The sequence below is a fragment of the Manis javanica genome, chromosome 3, assembly GCF_040802235.1.
Source record: "Manis javanica isolate MJ-LG chromosome 3, MJ_LKY, whole genome shotgun sequence".
Taxonomy (NCBI): domain Eukaryota; kingdom Metazoa; phylum Chordata; class Mammalia; order Pholidota; family Manidae; genus Manis; species Manis javanica.
In genome coordinates, this window is record NC_133158.1 from 119,122,093 (window position 1) to 119,139,986 (window position 17,894).

The 17,894-nt window shown below is 42.3% G+C and overlaps 1 long non-coding RNA gene across 1 annotated transcript; it reads right to left on the reverse strand.

The window, feature by feature from the left end:
* Positions 1-6,619: 6,619 nt before the first annotated feature.
* On the reverse strand, positions 6,620-14,265 carry LOC140848195 (uncharacterized). The gene is made up of 4 exons (XR_012128746.1): positions 14,185-14,265; positions 11,458-11,586; positions 9,176-9,291; positions 6,620-7,012 (listed from the first exon to the last, which is right to left on the reverse strand). It is a non-coding gene; the product is annotated as an uncharacterized lncRNA (long non-coding RNA).
* Between the last annotated feature and the right edge of the window lie 3,629 nt (positions 14,266-17,894).

A 17,894-nucleotide genomic window follows, 5' to 3' on the forward strand; every position in this document is an offset into this window, starting at 1 on the left:
AAGAATGGAATGAATGTGAAAGAGCAGGGTCCCCCTTGGGTTGGAAGACCTAGGTTCATCTCCTATTTCCACTCCTTATAACTTAGACTGCTGTCTCTGCAATTTAAAAGCTGTGTGACCCTGAGCAGGTGACTTAACCTCTCTGTATCTCACATGGAGATAAGACTGCTACATTCTCATAAGTTGGTTGTGAAGAATAAATCAACTACTGTATCTAAAGTATGGTGTGATGGTTTCCCTGGTAACAGAAGAGCCAAAACAGAGTCTTGGAGGCTGGTGTGAGGTGTGTATGTACATGTGTGAGAAGAGAGCATCCGATGTGGGCAAGGCTACAGCAAAGAGCAGCAGGGCAGCAGGAGGCCAGTGTTGGCCAGACCTGCTCACTGAGAGCCTGGGGAATAGCAGGCTAAGAGAGGACGCATCAGAAAGCTGGGATTCCCTCTTTTCAAAAGAAGAAAATGGAATTCACAGCTGGGAGTAGGGAGTGGGGTCAAACATTGTTTTAGAAACAATATGCTTTTGTAATATCAAATATATTATAACATATTGTAATGTGAAATATATTTAAACAATATAACATATTACCAGAATTGGAAAGAGCAAAGGCCTAGAAGATAAGCCGTCTATCTTAACCTGTCTCCGCATGCTAGGAGCTCACTCTTCACTATGGGCAGGCAACTCCCTCTTTCTAAGGCTCAACTTCCCTGTTGCTCAATAAAAGACTGAGGTTTAGATCACTAAATTTTCTCCTCTTCTCCAATAGTCAGTGATTTCTGATTCGTGAGCATTCTCCTCAGTGCTTAACAAGGAGAGAAAAGATTATCTGAATTGTAATAAAAATAAGAAAGCAAGAGAGAGACAAAGAAAGAGAGAGAGAGAGAGAGAGAGAGAGAGAGAGAGAGAGAGAAAGAAAGAAAGAAAGTGGGAGAGAGAGAGAAGAGAAAGAAAGGCAGAAAGGCAGACAGGCAGGCAGGCAGGCAGGAAGGAAGGAAGGAAGGAAGGGAGGGAGGGAGGGAGGAAGTAGGAGAGAGGAGGGAGGAGGGAAACCCTTAAGACTGAATAGAGGTAGTGAAGAGTACGCCATTTCTGGTAATCCCTGGCTAATGTGTCGAAACAGTAGCAGCTTGCTTACCCCTTATGGAATATCTGTAGAAAAGGAGGTACAGATTGTAAGCAGGAAGACACTTGAGATGTTGAATGTCTTTGAATGTCTGATAGGAAAAGGGAAAAGGGGAAATGGCATTTGATGTTAATTTTATTCATTCAATAAACATATGTCAAGTGCACATTGTGAGCTGAGCACCCGGCCCACATGAATCCCACTTGATTTGGGTCCTCAAGAAGTCACAGTTTAGTGTAGGAGGCAGATATGCAATACAAAATCCACTCTACAGACTTAGTGAAATAAGAGCTGGAGAAAGGAGGGGTTACCCAAGCGGGGAGATTAGGAAATGTTTCATATAGAGTGATGTTGAAAACAAGTCCTTAAACAGTGAGTAAGGCTTTGATAGATCAAGAATGAGGAAAGCGGGACATTCCAGGCTGAGATAATGACATGAATAAAGGCTTACAAGTGGGAAAGTCAGGGTATTTTTAGGGCACAGAAGTAGGCTGCTCTGCTGAAACACAAGAGCATGGGAAATATCAAAGAAGTGACTAGAAAGGTAGAATTTGCTTGCTTGTTTTGTTTTTTAGTTGTTTTAATTGCAGTTGACTTACCTTATGGTTCTTATTAGAGAATTTTACCCAATATTCATTTGAGGGACAAAGACCCATTAATAAGGTGCTTGGGAAGATGGTGTCAATATTTAAAAATCCATCCAAAGTGTGATCTGCAGGTTTGGAGTACAGAGGCATATGGAAATGGCTGATATTCTTAAGAAATAGATCTCGGTTTTCGTTCTTTGGCTTGTTATTAATAGTAAGAAATCTACTGTGCTCTGCGTGATGGACTGGGGACTCAGTGACTGTGGTTAGGGACTTGGAGAAGTCCATTTCTGTCTCCAGATCTCTCCAGATGAATGACATGGAGCCAGTTAAGAGTGATTTTTAAAAAGAATGATTCTGTGGCTACATAGTCAAAGCTGATCTGGCCATCACAGAAGAACTCTGTGACCTTAGGCCCAATCAACTGACCTTTCACTGTTTTAGCTTCTTCCTTAGAAAACTGACAATGCTACTGTGTGCTGAGTCACTGTGGGGGCTGAGGGTGGGTGTATGAGGAGCCCTAGAAGGGTCAGGAGATGGTGCCTCCAGGGCAGCACTTCAGGCTGCTGATGCAGATTTCAGGTGCACATGGGCCTGCATGCCTCACATGCAGGCAGGCTTTCCTTATTTTAAGAGCATGGATAGCAGAGTCTGCAGCAAAGACTTGCACAAGAATTAAGCGAGGTCATGAATATATAATAAAACTATAACAAGACTACAAAAATGTAAGTGATTACATAAGATTATTTAAGAATTATCATATTCATATATGTGATTATTTAAAAATTAGTTAATTTTTAAATTACATATGTATTATATTACAAGTTTGCTAGCCAAATCACATACAGTTAGTATGAAACTCACCTATAGTGCAATAGGGCAATGATCATAAAAATTTAGGATGTAAAACTGGAAGGAATATAAGTTCTTGACGAATTCTTTTGGGATAAAAAAATATAAGATGCAAAAGCACCTGTTCCTGCCTAGTTCAAGACCTGGGTTGGAAGATATGTTGGAGGCTGAGCATTGTTGCAGAGGGCAGGCTAGTTTTCTGGGGAGATTCCATCTCCCTTGGGGCAGTTCTCAAATTTGAAAGCTTCCTTTTTGTATGGAGCCACAGTCTCCCTTGACTTTAGAATCTTCAAAATTCAGAAAGAAAACGCCCTTGGAGGTCATCTAAGCCCACCCCCACAGAGTGCAGAAATGTCTTCGATAACCCAGCTCCTCAGGCTGGTGTCTCTGGCCTCTACCTGAATATTTTCCTGATGAGTTTCTCAGAACTCCAAGAGGTAGCCATACCATTAGTGAGCAGGTCTTATTGTTGGAAAGGATGAGCTTTTCTCTTGGTCATAGTCCTGGTTCTCTGAGACCACTACTGACTCTGTGGCCTTAGGCCGAATTAACTGATACTCAGAATCTTAATTTCACAGAGCAAGTCTTCACTGTTTTTGATTTGATCATCCTTCAGGTACATGAAAACCCAGAATTATCTTTTCCTTTTCAGTGAATTATTCCCAGTTCCTTCAGGCATCCTTCATTTCACCCTTTTCCCCCAGTTCTTCCTTATTTTGACCCCTTCTGTCAACCTTTGACTCAAATGCTTCTCTCACATCTTTGTACTTGAGTCCTTCCATTCAAGGAAGCCTGTGACCTTTTTCCAAGAAACACTTTCTAACCTCCCTTAGAAATGACCACTCCTTCATTTAGACTCACGTCATGCTCTCTGTCTACCATCTACATTTCTGCCTTGCCTACGTATCTGTGACTCTATATTAAAAGGAAAGGTCATACTTTCTTTTAATTGGCCTACATTTTGGAAGTGTTGAAGCCATTCACCTTCAACTTGAAAAGTATGTAACCTCTGTGTATCAACTTTGGCTAATTTTGCTATTTAATGTTTACACCCAGGGTGGGGAGATGTGAATAATAATATCATCATGATAGGGCTTTTTGAAGTTCAAATGATGTACTATGTGATAGTTTCTGGTTTATAGTAGCTGCTCCACAAATGTTAGATGAAGCCAAGTAGAATTACTGTTCAGTATGACCCCTTAAATTAGAGTTGACATGAATGTGAAGGATTATAAGTAATTGAGGGAAAATGAATTCTCTGACAGAAAAAGAGTAAACAACTATTATACAAGAAGGAAGATAACTGCTTATGCTCAAAATAAATATCAGAGTACCATACAAATCTCAGGAAGCATTATGTGAAGAATGCAAAAATTAGAAATTAACATAAGTTAAATATTATTCAGTGACATTATTATCACAGTTCCTTAGGCCTTGTTCACAGTTCTTTATCTCATTACTGTAACTGTGTAACCTTGAGCAAGACCATATCCATCAGAGCCTCAATCCTCACGTGTGGAAAATCTAGATGTTTGGAAGCAGTAATCTCTAAAAGCTCATCCAGATCTAAAATTTCCAAACTTCAGCATTTTTAATTCAATATAAAAACTCCTAGTCTAAAAAAAACCCCAGAAAACCCTGCATTATGTGCAGTGAGCATTGGGAAATGCTAGAAAAGAAAAGCGCTATCTCAGTACCAGCTATCAGGCATCAGAAAGGATATTACTCTAAGGGTGGGGGATTGGGTGTGTGTGAATAGCTTTTCTTCCATTCCCATCGAAGACAGAGCCAAAGCAAAGTCACTCACATTGCGTAAGAGAAGTCTTTCCAACTATCTGGGGTGTGTAACCCAGGAACAGTTACCAAAGAGAACTTGGGAAATCAGCTCTTTAAGAACAGCAGAGCAAAGGGTTTCAGCGGGTGGCTGTGTGCGGTCTTCCCAGCCCTCTGGCTCACAGGCCCGTCTCTGGGCTAGGCTGGCTGTCAGGCGCCGGCGCCCTCCACCCCGACTCGCACCCGGCTCTGTATCCTGGCCTGGCTCTAGTTCCCTTCCCTTTCACTCAGTTTTACTAGGGAATGTGATTCAGAGCCAAATGGGTGAGCTAGATTCCTAGTTGTTCAATGTTTTATTATTAGCCGTTAGATGACACTGTGTATGCTGCTAGTGTGCTTTGCAATGAGTTTTATTAGCTGTTCCTTGCAATTATTTTAAAGTGCATTTGCTGTTTGTTTCCTTTTTTAAGACAAAAATGCTGACACCCAGAGAGATGAAGGCAAAGTCAGAGATGGCACTGGAATGAGTGACTTCCCAGGCCTGGGCCCTCAACGTGGTTGTTTTATATCCATATTACCTAACCAGACCTAATAAGTTCTAACGGGTCCCCATTTAACAAATATGAGAAATGGAGCATGACAGTGTGAGGGGCAGGGAAATGGATAATCTATACACCAGAGAACTTTACTATGCATATCTCAGAGACAGAAAGAGAATATAGAAAATCCAGCCCAGTGCTGTAAACATTTCGTGTCATTAGAATCCTTGTGCTTGAGGTAAACATGGTCTTTGTCGGCCTGCGCCGTGGTTTGTGACCAGGGGCCTGGGGCCGTGGAGCTATGGGAGTTAGGTCCAGTATGTCCTTCCTTGAAAAACCCGGAGTAGCTTAAGGAAAAAAGTGTGATACAGGAGTGTTATTGAGAGACCTGGTTTGAGTCCTGACAATGCCATGAATTTTCTGGGGGAGCTTGGGCAAGCCCCTCCTGGTTCTGGGCTCAGTTTCCCTCTCTGTGCTGAGGCACGTCTGCAGATGCTAGGAAGCAAGAGTTGTGGTCAGGACGTAGGTGAACAGCCTCCTTCTGCTCCTTTGTGTGGACACGTGGATGCTTCTGGGGCCAGGTGCTGTTGCAAGGTAGGTCTCACAACCTCTGCAGGATCGTGGGCATCAGAATCATCCAGGGTTATCAAACTACAGCTGGCATCACCATGATAATGCCATATACAGAGAGGGTATTCAGTAAATGTCTATAGGAATTCATTAGGCTCAGCTGTGGGCAACAAAGACTTGAGAAACAATGGTTTGGATAAGACAGAGGTTTTTTTCTCTACCACTGATGGTAGGCAGAATAATGGTCTTACAAAGATGTCCCTGTCCTAATCTCTGGGACCTGTGAATATGTTAGGTTATGTGGCAATGAGGAATTAAGGAGGCAGGGGGAATTAAGGTTACTAATAAATCGATGTTAAAATATGGAGATAAAGCTGGATTATCCAGGCGAGCTCAAAGTAATCCCAAGGGCCCCTGAAAGTGAAGAGGGGATCAGAAGGGAGAACCAGAGTGATTGCAGTGTGTGAAGGATCAGCTTGATGTTACCAGCCTTGGAGATAGAATGATAGGGCTGTGCTCCAAGGAATGTGGAAAGCTTCTGGGAGCTGGAAAAGACAAGGAAACAGATTTTCCCCTGCGGCTTCCAGAAAGGAATGCACCCTGCTGACACTTTGATCTTAGCCCATTGAGATCCCTATCAGACCTCTGATTTAAGGAATAACAACAACAAAAAATTGTTATTTTAAGCAACTAAGCTTGTGGTAATTTGCCAAATTAACACAATCATCTAAAAGACCTGTGAGGTAGGCAGTCTGAGATAGGGAATTATAGTCCCAGAGATCAGGGACCCAGGCTCCTTTTCTCTTATCGGTCTACCATGTGACTTCCAGGCTCAAGACCACCTCAAGGACAAAGATGGTTGCTGGAGCTCCAACCATTACATCTGTAGTCTGAGTAGAAGAAAGATGAAGAGAGAAGTTTTCCCTCAAGGAAGAGTTTCTGGAAGTCACACATGCATCTGCTGATTTCTCACTAACTGCAATTTGGTCACACCAAGCTGCCAGAGAGGCTGGGAGATCCAGCTGACTGATTTTGTGCACAAAAACCAGGGTAATTACTGAAAAGGAGGAACTGGATATTGGGAGGCAATTAGCAGACTCTGGCACAATAAAGACAATTTGTTTTCTCTCTCTAAAGCAGATTTTTAAGGATCTGAGTTCTACTCTCAAAACCTGCTTTGGATGCCCAGGTGATAAGCACGCAGACTCTCACTGTGCTGTTTGCTTGTCCTCCCTTTCTTTCTGGCCTCACACACTCAGCATTCCTCTCCACTTGGCTGCCTTTTAGAGCTTATTGCTCTCCACCTTGATTGCCACTGTCTTTGTTGCAGACAGAGGCTCATCACCTCTTATCTGGATTCTTTCTGAAGCATTTGGTACTCTGTTGAGGTAGACAGAACAGGTATAATTATCTCCAATTTCCTCCAGAGGTGGAAAATGAAGCACAGAGAGGCAAGTGATTTGCCAAAGGTCACAGCTGGTAAATGGCAGAGAAGCAATGTTGAATGGTGCTTGGCTGAGTGTTGGCTGCCCAGGTGCACAAGGGTCCTTTTTCCATTGTTGACCAGGGTTCTGCATGGAAAATGAATTTACTCATCATGTTCTGGAATAACTTAACCAAAAATGTGACAATTTATAATCTATTTTCTGTGATACAGGGCAATGGGAGAGGTAGGAGTGAGAGAGGAAGAGGTAGAAAACAGGGGCATGGGTTGACTCTAAGGTGGACTTGCTCATTCTTGTTCCCTGTGTTGACATGTTGGTATCCCCAGAATGGAATGTCTCCATAAATTTGCTGCCCCCCCCTCACCCGACCACCTCTGTTGCCAAGGTAGACACAATGGAATTATCTTTTACTCCTCCCTCTGTCCCCAGCTCCTCCTCCTTGTCCACTATTGCCTAGTTATTGCCAAATGCTATGAATTATCCATCAGAATGCGTCCTTTATCCATTTCCATCTTGCCATTCCCATGGGCCTTGCTCTTCTGTTCTGCATTTCGGTAGCTTCAAGGGTTTACTTTCCTCTTGCCTGTCCCCGCGTTCTTCTTTCCTACAATGCTGTCAAACCAACTTTCTAAAATGATTAGTGGTGAGCTAATCATTGCACCAGGCAGAAAGCTTTGGTGCCTCTCCCATTACTCTAGAACAGAGTCCCAGTCCTGCCTTGTCCTGCTTCGCTGCCCTGGTTTACACTATGCCCTTGAAATTGGTTCCCCTTCCCCTACCACCATTCACTATCTAAATTTTACACAGTCTTCAAAACTGGCACAAATGGCACTTGATCTTTGAAACTTCTTTGATACCTTTCCCCATGTCCCCGGGTGGGAGCAATTCCCCCTACTCCCCTATGATCCTCTAGAATTATATTTTTCTATTCATAATCGTATATTTGCATAATCGTTTCATCTACTACCTCGAATCCTTGTGCAATTTCCATGAAGACATGGTCTGCGTCCTCTTTGGTCACCACTGTATGACCAGGGCACAGTGCTTGGCACACTATAGGTACTCCAAAAATATTTCTTGCATGAATGCACAAGTTGGATTAGTTCCCACCATTTCCTGGTCCTATCAGTATCATTTGAATATTTATATAAATAAGGTAATAAACATATACATCACATACATAAATAAATATAAATATGTTATATATTTATATAAACATATATATACTAAGATATATACTATTTTTCTATCTGTAGAGAGAGAGAGAGAAAGACACTGAGGCCCACCCATCAACTAACCAAACAGCCAACAAAGAAGTAAGCAAAATCATTCTGAATAAGAAGCTTGGGTGGAGGAGGAGGAGGTCAACATATTTTGATGAAATTCTTAAAGTGATTCCAATAAGAATGCTTTCTTATTCTCTCCTCTTCTACCCCTGGCCCCACCCTTGATGAGAGCTGCGACATTCACTTTCTGTCTTGTATTAAAGTTGTCTGTATGCTTGCCTTTCTTTGCCCACCTAGACCAAACTCTTCGAGTACTAGATGGTGTCTAAGTCATCTCTGTGTCTCTACCCTCCAGCATCTTGGATGTTTCATGCATTCAGGAAGTCAGCAACACACAAACAAGACACCAGGGGGACTGCCTGTTGTACATTTAGGAAACATCATTTTCTTTTTTTGCCCAGAGCAAAGGAATATTTAGAAAGCCCAACCTTTTGCCTCTGCCAGATAGAGCCCTTTTGATAAAGGAAATTCTTGGTTATATATTAAAAAAAGTTTCAAAGCAAGGGCTAAACATTTCAAAAGGCCAGCAGATGGGCCCTGCAGGTAGTGATCACTGACTACAGCTGATGCTTTCAACTGCCTGTGCTCCCCTTGGTGCTAGGAGCCAATGTCTTGCTTGTCTTGCCTCATTAGAAAGTCTTTCTCTTTCTAAGATGTGTTTCAGGAAAAGAATAAAGAGAAATGAAGGGCAGAAAAAAGGCAGCTGCTAGATTGCCACTGGTGGGGAGCAGGGTCTAAAGATAAAGAATGAAGTTGAAGAACAGACTGATTCATTTCCCCTTTCATCTCTTTTTATTACTACTCCCCACTCCCATGTCAAGCCTCATTTCCTATTAGGATCCTTCCAAAGAAAGGAGCTTGCCTTTCTCTTTCCTCCCCTAAGCTTCCAAAGGCATTTCTGATCTCTTTAGCTAGAACTAGCTGAGCAGGGCCATGGCCTCTCTCTTTCCTGCTGCTCTGAGGAGGACTGGGAAGCAGAGAAGGTGATGGACAGGTGACCCACCTTACAGTGGGAGTAGGAAGTGCTTTACCCAAATTAGCATCACAGAGAGAGTTTGAGGCTCTCCTTCCCGATTCTGGCTTCAGAGTCTGGTTCACAGTGGCAGTCTGAAGCAGATGCTGTGGGGCACAGAGGAAGAGAAGAGAGGGAGAAATAGTATCATGGTGAATTTACCATTCTACAGAGAGAGAGAGAGAGAGAGAGAGAGAGAGCAGAGGGAGGGCAACCCACCACAACAAATGATAGCAAGTAGTGGCTAATCCCCAATCCACATACAGAAACAGCTACAAAAGCCATGATGCAGAGCTGGCTTGGGCTCTGAAAGAAACTGGCTTTGGAATAAACGTTTGTTACTGATTTTCAATAAAGTGGATGGATGAGAATTTACCCATTCATTTGGACAAAACATGACATATAATTGTAATATTCTTTATACTTCTGATTGTTGAAAGAATACTTAATTCAGGGTAGCTCAGCTGTGGTTGCATTGATCTTAAATTCATTTTTTTCTTTTTTAGAGAATAACATTGGATTAAAAGGCATTTCAAAGCATTCCAAGAGGAATTGTGACTATCTGCTTTAGGAGCAGTGGCCATGACGTGAATTTTTGGGAACCCTGGATCTTTCCCTTTCAAGTCATTGATAAGCAGAGGAGATGTCAGTTTGAAGTTGTGACTTAGACTCTGGCCAGGGAAAACATGGAGCCATGTTAGATTAACAACAAATCCCTCCCACTCTTCATGGGTTGCTGACTATGTCACAGAGGCAGGAATTTTCTCTTCAATGTACCATAGTTCCCACCCTAGAGAAATGACTCAAAAGGAGACATTGGGCCAGGAAGATGTATATACACTGCACAGACACATTGTCCCTCCTGCAAAGATTGTTAAAGAAGAGCTTCAAAGATCAGAAGAACATGGGGAATCTTCCACCCTCTCGAGGGACATATACCAAGCCTGGAATGACTTCTTATTTGGAGATGAGGGAAGAGAAAGAGCCCCAGTGTGCATTCTTTTAAAAACTCTATCAAGTAAAAGAAGGAATACATTGTTCTCAAGGTTCAGAGGGAAGACTCACATTTGGAAAGACTTACTGTTGGACCTGGGTCTGCAGTCATTCCTGACATGCAACCTTCTTGCACATAGCTAAAAAACCTGCAGCCAGGCCTTACAGAGAGGCAAAGGAAATCATGTGGGTTGGAATGCAGGCTACTGATGCAAGACAAGAGCTCTGCCCTTGGAGATCTTGTGCCCTTCATTTTCAGTCTTGCCTCTCTGCCATACCTGAAACATGGACCTTATACTCATAGTCCAAGACAGTGGCTAGAGTTCCAAACATCCCACTAACATTCCAGGCATCAGGATAACAGAAGAGACAAAAGATATTATCTACAAGCAGTGTTACCAGGTGTTGCTTTACAGTATTTTTGTTTTCGTTCTATTGGTCAGGTTTTATCACATGGCCACCCTTAATTGCAAGAGATACATATTAGTGTCATATTTATTTGAAGTACATGTTCTTATCTTATTTAAATAAATAGGATCATTCTGCTAGGCGACTGACCTTCTTGTTCAAACTACCTTGTACATGCAGACACACTTAGTTCATTTTAATAGTTGAATGTGTGGAAGTACTTTCCATTGTGTGGATGCATATTTATTGAATTAATAATCATTTGACATTTAAATGATCTCTCCCCTCCACCCCATCCCATTACAACCAATCCTGCAGTAAATATCTTTGACTATTCCTCTAGTGTACTTTGTGAGAGGTACTTTTACTTTTGTTTTTGTAGTAGCCTCAGCTCCCCAGATGTCAGAATTTAAGTAGAGGAATTACGTCAGTTTACTTTATTAAGGAATCCCATCTCACCAACATGAGTTGGGAAGAAGGATGAGTCAGTATAAAAACAGTTATCGAGCTGGTCTAAGTGATATCAGTTGTTCAGTAAGTGGGACTGTACCCCTAAGCAGCCTTAAAAACTGCATCTAATAATTACCCATTGTCAGGGAATGGGGAGGAGAAAGAGAAAAGGTTTATCCCCCTGGCTTCTGTCTTCCTTTGGTCAAGGTTTCCTCCACCAGGTGATAAATCCTGTACACTTCTAAGTTTTGCATGTACTTTCAGGGATACTGTCCTGATCCTGCAGCAGTGTTAATAAGAAAGCCCTGAGGTTGGAGATGAGCAGTGTGTAGTGAGCAAGAGACTGTCAGTTTGTACATATAGAGTTCACCAGAATCCATACAAAATTGAAACAAGAAGCTTGTGAGGCCAAGAGGACCTACCAAGGGGTGGACTGTATTGAATGTCTATTATTCACTCGCCACAGATCTTTCCATTCTCCTTATTATATCTGGTTCCCTTACTGAAACAGGGAGTGATCTCTGTCAGGATAAGATGCCTTTACTTCTTTTCTATAAGGGGAGATAAATTTTGATCAGTCAGTCTTCTTCAAGATGGTCTTGAACCCATAACTGAGCTTCATTGTATCTCTGTTTACAACTCTTTCTAAATTTCCCTCTCTTTGGCCAGCATTTCAGCTGGTATAGTTTGATGTCTGGTGGAATGACCAGTTACACATCTTACTTTAAGAATACCAGATACCCTCTAGCTGTCTGCCAAGCCACATGCCTACTACCACTACTTTAGTTCAGATCTGCTTCATCTTTTGCCTCAATTATTGCAATAGCTTTCAAATAATCTCCCCAGCTTTCTTCTCTTCAGCTCCCCATTTTGTACCCACAACTATTAACAGATGTGTATTTCTAAAACTATAGCTTGGTTTATATGATTCTTCACACAAAAGTGATTTCCCATTGCTCATGCAATCAAATCTGAACTCTTTAGCCACAAATTTAAGGCCATTGTTAATTATGATCTGACCCTACCTGATTCCCTGGCGTGATCTCCTTCACACTTCCTCTGATTTCATGTACTCTAATTCCAGATAATCATTCTGATTCTATGTTTGGATTGTCATGCCCTTTTGCATGCTGTTGCTAGCACATGTGTGCATTTCCAAACCCTACTTATGTCCCAAGGTCCAACACAGTGAAGATACTTATTAAACTGGGGCATGAGGGAATAGAGTCAGTGGAAAATTGCAGAGGTGTAAAAGACCATCCCTAGGCAGGGAGGTCAGGCAAGAGCCATTTTAGGGACCCTTGCCTTATTACGGTAACCTGTACTCTCTAACACCTTTCCCATAGTGTTCTTTTTATGAATTTTTGTTTTTTGTATACTTTTCTGGTTTTAATATATCATTCCTTGTTTAGGTCAAAGACTTCAGAAGCAGGAGCAGATGTAATGCTGAAAATTAATATGTCATATTTTAGACTACACAGGATAAAAATAATTTCTATGAATTATTTGTTTTACAAAGGAAACCACACTAATATACACTCATGTTTAATTGACTATGTCACCTAAACAATTTTGGTTCTATGTTTTTAGGTAAACCAACCCAAAGGAGGGATTTGAAAGGGTTTACATATTTGTATAGTGTGCTGAGCATTCAGTCACTTATGTGTTCTGGAAATTTTCTTGAGAGCATATTCAACAAATACAACAATAATTATGTATAGATTAACTAGTATATTACAGGCACTGTACTAGTGGTGAATAAGACACACACTTCACCACTAAAGATCTTAAACACTAGTCAATAAAATAGGCAAATGAGTAGGAGGTTAAATATAGGAGGAAATATGGTACCATGGACCTATCTTGGGCTAGCAAGGGCTTAGGAATGGGTGACATCTGAGTGGGGATTTAAAAAGTGACAGGTGATCTGAATCTAATGGTACGCCTTTGTGTCAATCATTCCTCATCTGCTTCTTTAGTCAATAATTCCCTTTTGTTCCTTCATGCAGCAGATCTTGATTGGCAGACACTATTGGTTGATCCAACTTTCTATTCCTAGTCACCTTCCAAAGGAGGGTGACCATTTGACCCTATTTTAGCCAACAAGGTAAAAAGATTAAATTGCTGCAGGGGGTCCTAGAAATATTTTGATTCCCTGACATATATGTCACTATTTCCCTTTCCTCTTTTTTTCCACTAGATTATATGTATGATGGTATAACTGCAGCAGCCAGAATGTAATCCTGAGGGAAAAGCTCAGAGAAATTCATCTTAGTAGAATTATGGTGACTTTATGGAGCCTTTAAACTGGTACCAACAATAATCTACCTCTGCATATTTTATGTGAGAAAAATAAACTTCCATTCATTTAAGTCACCTTAGTTTGAGTTTTCTGTTATTTGCCACTGAAGGCATTCTTAACAAAGCCGGGAGTGTGAGTTGACTCAGGCCTTTTGTTTGCTGAGTTCTTCATTAAGTTGTCTGTGGCCAACATCTTGAAAAGAAGAACCCACTACAAATGAGCAAGCGATAGCATCTCTTCTGTTGGTCGTCTTCAGTGAACAAGGCACTAAGATTTATAACTGGGAGATTGGAACAAGAGTTATAGGTGTCTGGCCCCCTGTCTGAGCACCACCATATATTTCTTTAATGAAGTGTGAGACCAGAGCTCCATAAATTCACATAGTAGCAGAAGCAGGCAGCAGCTCGTCAGCAGAGCTATTCAGGGAGCTCAGCATCATTCTTTGCGTATTAGAGAAGTTCACAGCTGGTTAAAAATAGGCTTGGAGAGAAGTCGCTTTTAGACCACAGCTCATTTTGGATTTCTCTGGAGCCCCATTCTGGGCCACAATGTATTTTCTTTTTCCTTTCGTTGGAGTAAGAGCACCCAGATGGTTCAGAAACAATAGGTGTATGGTTATCTTTAGGTTCTGTTGTGCACTGAAAGCAGAACTAGGGAGAAACAACAGTAACCCCTTGGGCACATGGAGTGTTAAAGCTTTTTAAAAAGTGCCAACACAGATTTGAGCCTTCCCTAGGGGCGAGGCCTTGGGCTTTAAATCCTTACAACACTCCTATGAGAAGAATACTATTACTAGCCTCCTTTCTCTGATGAGGAACCTGAGGTTCAGAGCAGATAAACAACTTACCTCAGGTCACACAGCCAGTCTATACATCGCAGGACCAAGTTTCAAATCAAGGTCTGGCAGATTGCACTGGGAGCCTGTGCCCTTCACTGGTCACAGTAGGCTTTCTGCATCACTTTGTTTTTATCCTCAGAGCAGCCCTGTGACGTCAGTAGGGTGGGGGTGGGGGACTACCCCAGTTTACAGAGGACAAGCAGGACCAGAGGAGTGAAATGATTGGTCAAGGTGAATGAGTCCATGCACAGTACAACTAGGACTCAAAGACACCTTCTGACTTGAGTCTTTAGGGCCAGTACAAGCTGGGTGCTTAGGGCCTTTAGATCTAAAAGAACATTCTGAATTTTGGGGAGTTGACATATGAAATTCAACAGCAGGCCTTGCATCAAGGAACTAAATATCCCAAGGCTAACCTGATTTATTCAGAGTGCCTTACAGATAAGTTCCTCCCTAGTACATCAGTACATCTGCTAAATGATGGTTGGTGCTGACATTTAAAATCCCACATATAATACTGTTTTCACTTTTCATTTAACAGTCCTTCAAAAAATTTGGAGGAGAATGTGCTGGAAGGATAGACATCTTTAATAGAGGACTACGAGTCTAGCTGATAAAGCTAGTATATACCTTTTGCACATTTAAATTATCCAGTCACAAGGAAGCTGAGAATTAGTTTATAAGAGAGAGAGGATAGGTATTGTATGTGCGAATATTTTTTTGAATACCTGAGTTTTGAAAAATAGAAGTGGTCTGCCCACATTTTCAAGCAGAGTCGTAATCAGAAGAGAGCTCTATGGAGGTAATAATACCTTGTATTTAAATACTGCTTGTCTCTGAAGAGCTCAAAGCACTCTATAATCATTTCCCTATTATGATTCTGAAAACTTCCTGGGTCAAAAAGTTACAAAGTTTGTGTCTTAGCAGTCTGGCCTCAGTTTCCTCTCTGGGAATTGAGGAAAAATTCTGGCTGCTGTCTAAGAACTTTGCCAGTGTGGAAAGCTTCCCACCTGCTCTGTGCCTGCCCATCCTCTCCCATCTCCCCAGGCCCCTGACTTTGTCATTCTACTACCCTACTTAATCTAGCTTCCTTTTTCTAGATCTAATTTGTAACTCTAATGACATAGAACCATACAATATTTTAATTAGAAGAGTTTCACTCCAGTGAGCTGGAGGCAGACCAAATAGTTCCAGGTGGGGATGGGGGAGGATCTCTTCAGTCAGTGTGGTTCCATTTTTATCTTCTTTTATACATTGGAGATCTGCATGAGATTGTATCTTAAAAGAAGATTTTTGCTGTTAAAAAAATTGACATCTGCTACTCCAGTCTAACCCCTTCAATTTGCTGATGGAAAAACTGAGGCCCTGAGCAGGGGAGTAACTTGTTCAACGTTCCACTTCAACTATTGGGTGGCTTGTCCATCCTTGAACTCTGGTCTCTGGGTGCCAGTCTGGGGCTCTTGGCAGGCCACCAGGTTGTTGTACCCCCAGGCTGTCACTTTCACTGATGACCCCAGTCCCAAATGTGGACCCACAGCTGTGGGCTCACACCTACGTGACTTGAATGCAACTGAGAGAACAAAATCTGTTTCCTTTTTTAGAGTTAAAGGGACTTGTTTTACCCAGAACATTAGACTAGACTATGCAGGAAGGAACAGGTAGAATTAGTATGTGCCATTTTCACCTAGTCCCAAAATGTTTCTCCATTTCAACTAGGTCATGAAGAAAAAAAGTGTAGGTACAAACATACACATATATTTATATAGCAACTGCCTTCTAGTGAGCTCAGATTATATATATATGTGTATATATATACAAGTGCGCACACACACACTTTGTTAGTTCTTTTAGGGGGAAAGGAAGAACAGTTATTGTCAGCTTATTCTGCAGTGAGAAAATCAGAGCACAGAATAAACTGATTTTGACTCAAATCATGGCCTGCATGGGGGGTGTTGGTGTAAGAATATCTATACACTTGTACCACATTGTGCTGCAGGATGGAAGTGGGAAGCTGAGGACCCAAACTTTAGATCTGGATTGGGCTGTGACCTTGGGCGAGTGCTCCACTCTCTGAGCCTCAGTTTCCCATAAGGCAAATGGATAGAGGAGGGGTATTGGCCATTTCCTCTCGATGGCTCCATTCTCTGTACTGGAAGTTATGTGCAGAGATACTGAAAGGAGCAGAACTGAGCCTGTGGGCAGCCTCCCTGGACGGAATCCTTGATTCCCTAGTCCTGGCTATTCCAGCCTTTGCAGAGGGCACAGTGTGTATCTGGGGAATACTTATGCTAGGGCCCTGGACTAGACCACATGCCAAGTGTTGGGTATACCCATAACAGGAATCCAGGGCCCAGCAGCTACTATGTAATTCTGGGGCTGAAAATGAGAATGGGTGTATTTCTATGTGTTGGGGGTAGAAGAAGAGTGTTCAGGGCATTGTGTGTAGTATGTGCGATGTCATGGGCCCATGCTCTGAGGCATGGAGGTGCCTGAGTGTCTCTGCTGGTGTGCAGCCTGCCATGCTGCCCTCAAGGAGGTAGGCCAGGAGCAAGGGAGGCGGGGGATGCTGGCTTTATCAGATACCCCAAGAGTGCCCTGGGCATTTTGAGCTATTCTTAGCTTTCTTCCCTTTCATTCTCCCTATGAAGTTAGTGACCCCATTAGTTATCCCTGACATTGCTCCAAAGAAGATATACAAATACACAAGCACATGAGAAGGTGCTTAATATTATTAGTCATTAGGGAAATGCAAATAAAACCACAATGTGATACCATTTCCTATGCACCAGAATGGCTATAATAAAAAAAAAAAAAAACAGAAAATAACAAGTGTGGATGAGAATATGGAGAACTGCCACCCTTGTATATTGCTGGTAGGAACGTAAAATGGGTCAGTCACTGTGGAAAATACTTTGGTGGTTCACCAAGAGTTAAACATAAAATTACCATGTGATCCAGCAACCCATTTTTGGTAATTACCCAAAAGAGTTGAAAACAAGAGACTCAAAAAGATACTTGTACACCCAGGCAGATAGCCACACTATTCACAACAGTCAGATGATGGGAACACCCGAATGTCTATCAATGGATGAATGGATAAACAAATTGTGGCATTTACCTACAGTGGCATATTATTCACCTATAAGAAGGCAAGAAGTGCTACAGCTTCAGAATCGTGCATTAGATTAGAAGTGGGGGAAACAAAGTCTGCCCACAACATTTGTGAAGTCCCAGGCAAGTGTACAAAATGAGGTCTTTGGCTGTTAGCTTTCCTCCTTCCTTCCTCCCGTGCTTGCCAATGCATTCTAAGGGCCTGATTCCCATGCATGTGAACTCACGACAAAGATCTGGTTGATAACCCCATCTCCATCCCAGCTCGTGGCTGCCACCTGCACACAGCCACTGTTGCCCTAAGGGGACACACGCTACCATCAGGGTTTGTGCTCCATAAGACAGGTCTGGAAAACAAGTTCCCAGGAGTGGTTCAAGGCCATGGGGGCAGGGAATTCTGGCATCCTAGGAGCTGAGCATGACTCTGGGTGAGCATGTGCCCCGGGGCCTGTGGACTCCTCACTCCGTGGAGAAGAGCACCGGGAGCAGGGCCAGCCTGGCACTCTGAAAGTGCTGGATCCCATGGGACCTACCAGATCAGGGGCCTGGGTTTCTCCAGTCTAAAGTAAGACTAGAATGACTGATTGATTGAGCCAGGTCACGACAAG